The sequence below is a fragment of the Scylla paramamosain genome, chromosome 17 (genome assembly GCF_035594125.1).
Source record: "Scylla paramamosain isolate STU-SP2022 chromosome 17, ASM3559412v1, whole genome shotgun sequence".
NCBI lineage: Eukaryota > Metazoa > Arthropoda > Malacostraca > Decapoda > Portunidae > Scylla > Scylla paramamosain.
The window spans coordinates 18615001-18620000 of record NC_087167.1 but is presented as its reverse complement, the minus strand read 5'-3'; the positions used below and the strand labels follow the sequence as shown (position 1 = coordinate 18620000).

Here is a 5000-nt window from a genome sequence, read left to right as displayed (position 1 = left end):
CAGGGATAGCGAGGTCACAACCCCTCGGGTTCCATCCCGTATCTACTTGCTGCTAGGTGAACAGGGGCTACACATTAATTAAGAAGCTCTCGCCCATTTGCTTCGCCGCGCCCGGGACGCGCGCGCTCCTCTGCATAGTACTGGAATATGCAGCTCACGTAATATTCGTTTACTTATTTGACGAAATTTACAAATTTTCGTTCAGTTTGTGGATTCATTGACCAGATTAAACAAAACTAATCACGAACCTTGTATGACAAATCCACACATGGAAATTAAAACCTCAATAGAAAAAAAAAAAGAATGTGATTATTCGTAAAGCATCAAAGAACTATAAGCAGGCAACGATGCGTGTGTGATGTGTGTACATGCGTACATGCAATGACATGCACTAGTATGTGAAATACTGAGCCTTGAACATATATCAGAATTAAAATAAAGGAAATGGGATGGGTAATGAATGCTATTAGTAACAGATCTTCACCAAAAACCTCATCGCTGAAGACAGCAAGTACTCCGTAATAAACATCACCAAGTGAATAAAGTCAGATACATGTTTACTGCTACACAGTTGAGTAGAATGTGCCCGTTTCCATGGAAACGTCGATGATTTGTTTATAATATCCCAGGAGGCGCCCAAAACCATTAAATTAAGCGACTAGGGCGACTTGAGTTACCCGGGTCGCTCGAGTGGCGGTACTGAACGCAGCCCTGCTAAGGGGGAGTGGGGGTGGGGGTAGGTTTGATTGTGTTCAGGATGAAATTTTAAGTTGGTATTGAAGTTCTCTGAGTGTCTACTTTGATTAATATTAAATTTAAGTTTAGTTTTGATTTAGATTGATTAACCTGGATGGCAATTTCATTCTATGTTTTGTTTACTCTGTGGTTAGTTGTTAAGATTAAAAAAAATAATATAGTAGCTGGCACCAACCATGGTTTTTGCCTAATACTTTTAACCTTGTGTGCTTTGGTAGCATTTAGCCAGAGGTCTATACGGCATTGGAAAATCCTATGACAACCAGATTAACGTTATTTTGATGTAAGTATCTAAATAACAAATAAAAGGTTTCATATTATTTTTCTCTTTCTGAATACACAATGATATTTCTAGAAGTTAGTTCTGTTTACCTTGGAGTTGTGGGACTTGGGAAGGATGACTTTATATTTAAACAGTTTATGATAAAAATTTTGAATAAGTTACAGCTAATTAATCTGAGAGTCCCCGGGGGTGTTATCTTAATTCTTGGTAGAAAGCATCCTAGTCGTGTAGACGTTACATTCAAAATGTGTGTGTATCACTGGTGTAATCTCTAATCCATAACAGAAAAGACAATTCACCCTAAATGTTCACATCTGAAATTTTGTTTCCTCCCGCCCTCCCTGAAGTACTAAGAAACTAACTGGCAAGGGAATTTACATCCTCTTCTCTCTGCAAACACGGTCTGGTTAGGCTCTCACACAAGTAATTATTTTATAACAGGCACCGATGGGTATTTTCATATAACCGCACCGATGGGTATTTTCATATAACCGCACCGATGGGTATTTTCATATAACCGCACCGATGGGTATTTTCATATAACCAAAGTCTTTAAACAATACAAGATTCTCTAGACAGCGTGACGTACATACCTTGTACGTCACGCTGTAGGAGGAGGCAGTAGGCACCTGCCGAAATGATAATTACTCCCAGTGAGGTCTAAAGCACTGGATCAGGGGATGCTGTGAATTTATCATTAAACCCAGCTGTGACCTCACTGAACGTTTCTCTCTGTCTCACAATACAAGGGGGCAGTCATAGCCTGCCCTCTAAAGACAACTCTCTTCCTCAACACAAAACTACAAGCACCTAATAACACATATACCCTTCACTCAAAAATTCAAAATTATCATGGTGACTCCTACACCAGCCTCGGAGTCCCCATCTGGGGAGGGGACCACAAATGTCCCCAGGTCGGACTGCCCTTCTGACAACGACCCTAAATGTCTTGACACCACTCTCAACTTTTTCGTCATTAACTTCTGCAACATTCGCGGTCTAAGATATAATTTTCAATTTGTAGAACACCACCTCTCCTCTTCTAAACCTCATCTTTTTTCCCTCACTGAAACTCAGGTGTCTGAGGCAACTGACAATAGCCCCTTTTCTGTTCCCTCCTACTTTCTTTATCCTCATTTTCAATCCAAAGCTGGATGTTACGTTTATGTATGCAACGACTTAACCTGCTCTCGTGCCCACGCTCTTTAATCTTCTCTCCTTCATTAATAGGAAGTGTAAAAATCTTTCAAGATCTAACTCCCCTCGTGACTTCTGGCATCTAGCCAAAAATATCTCCAAAAACTTTGTTTCTTCTTCTTTCCCTCCTTTACGAGTATTTCGACGAGATGGCACCACTGCTATCACATCTATCTCTAAAGCTGAACTCTTCGCTCAGACCTTTGCTAAAAACTCTACCTTGGACGATTCAGGGCTTGTTCCTCCCTCTTCTCCACCCTCTGAATACTTCATGATACCTATTAATATTCTTCGCAATGATGTTTTCCGTGCCCTTGCTGGCCTAAACCCTCGGAAGGCTTATGGATCTGATGGAGTCCCTCCTATTGCTCTCCGAAACTGAGCCTCCGTGCTTGCACCTTGCCTAGTCAAACTCTTTCAATTTTGTCTATCAACATCTACCTTTCCTTCTTGCTGGAAGTTTGCCTACATTCAGCCTGTTCCTAAAGAGGGTGACCGTTCTAATCCCTCAAACTATCTTCCTATTGCTTTAATTTCCTGCCTACCTAAAGTTTTTGAATCTATCCTCAACAGGAAGATTCTTAAACATCTATCACTTCACAACTTTCTATTTGATCGCCAATATGGGTTCCATGAAACCCGCTCTACTGGTGATCTTCTGGGTTTCCTTACTGAGTCTTGGTCATCCTCTTTTAGAGATTTTGGTGAAACTTTTGCTGTTGCTTCAGACATCTCATAAGCTTTTGATAGAGTCTGGCACAAAGCTTTGATTTCCAAACTACCCTCCTACGGTTTCTATCCTTCTCTCTGTAACTTCATCTCAAGTTTCCTTTCTGACCGTTCTATTGTTGCTGTGGTAGACGGTCACTGTTCTTCTCCTAAATTTATTAACAGTGGTGTTCCTTGGGGTTCTGTCCTGTCACCCAATCTCTTTCTGTTTTTCATCAATGATCTTTTAAACCAAACCTCTTACCCCATCCACTCCTACGCTGATGATACCACCCTGCACTTTTTCACACCTTTTCAGAGATGTCCAACCCTTCAGGAAGTAAACAGATCACACAGGGAAACCACAGAACGCCTGGTTTCTGATCTCTCTAAAATTTCTGATTGGGGTAGAGCAAACTTAATATTGTTCAATGCCTCAAAACTCAGTTCCTTCATCTATCAACTCGATACAACCTTCCAGACAACTATCCCCTCTTCTTCAATGACACTCAAGTGGCCCCCTCTTCTACACTGAACATCCTCGGTCTGTCCTTTTCTTATAATCTAAACTGGAAATTTCACATGTCATCTATAGGTAAAACAGCTTCTGTGAAGTTAGGTGTTCTGGGACGTCTCTACCGGTTTTGCTCAACACCTCCCCAGCAAGCTGCTTACTCTGTACGCAGAGCCTTATCTGTCCATGTATGGAGTATGCTTCACATGTTTAGGGGGGCTCCACTCATAACGCTGTTTTAGACAGGGTGGAATCAAAAGTTTTTCATCTCATCATCTCCTTTCCTCTAACTGATTGTCTTCAGACTCTTTCTCATCGCCGGAATGTTGCATCTCTTGCTGTCTTCTACCGTTATTTTCATGCTAACTGCTCTTCTGATCTTGCTAACTGCATGCTTTCCCTCCTTCCGCGGCCTTGTTGCACAAGACTGCCTTCTTTCTCTCATCCCTATTCTGTCCATCTCTCTAATGCAAGAATTAATCATTCATCCTCTTCTCTGGTAAACTCTGGAGCTCCCTTCCTGCTTCTGTATTTCCACCTTCCTATGACTTGAACTCTTTCAATTTTTTACCACCACTTCGGACCCTATTCGGGACCGGCATCTCAGTGGACTTTTTATTCATTTATTTTTTTTATTAGATTTTTGTTGCCCTTGGCCGGTGTCCTTCCTACATAAAAAAAAAAAAAAAAAAAAATGTAAACACGGTCTGTTTAGATTCTGACGCCAAAATGTCGCATGAAGTCTTATGTAGTACGCATCACATCGGAAATGGATCCTTCTGCGTAATTTGAATCCATTATTTTGCATTATCCCAAAGAGTTTATCACCCTTCCATACTCTCAACTTGTTCTTGAACATTTTCACTTATGGTGCCATGTGCTCCCAAAATCTAACATGATCTATTGCTAATAAATTTAAGATCCCAATATTAACATCAAATTTCTCTCTAAGTACGTAAATTCACAAGTTCTGACTTGTTTCCACTTAATCTACAACATCTTGTGATGGAGATTTTATAATTATATGGCTGGGATAGCAAAAGTTGGCAACATTTTTTTTTTTTCAGTTTTCTTTGTTCTAGACTGAAAGGCAGGAAGGTATTCCTATGTGCCGGCTTTGCTCATCTCAAAATATCAACATCTTATTTATCAACTTCAGGCTTATGATTTCATATTATAGTTTTATTCTAAAGTTTTACTGATTTCAAAAGTATATGCAAAGTTTAATGTGCGCATCCAAAAAGAAAAAAAAATATTTATAGTCAGAATCGTTCCTTTAGACTAGTCTTAAATAATTTTCCAGGATTGCTATTTGAATATTTTCTTCACTTTAATTTTTCTTTCATATTTAATATTTGTCCCATGACACAGCTATACCCTTGGGGTTAAAAAAAAAAAAAACTATCACAAGATAAACACACTATATAACAAAAATGTAAATTGTATAAAAATAACCTCTGTACAAAAAAAAATATTACCCATATCAGTTGTCATATGTCACAAACATAGAAAATATAATTCAGAGTGGGTGGTGTGGTGTTT

General features: G+C 39.5%; 1 protein-coding gene across 1 annotated transcript in view; it reads left to right on the top strand.

Annotated features, from left to right (window-relative positions):
* LOC135108567 (uncharacterized) overlaps positions 1-5000 on the top strand; it is a 36976-nt gene that overhangs the window by 736 nt on the left and 31240 nt on the right. The window lies entirely within an intron of this gene.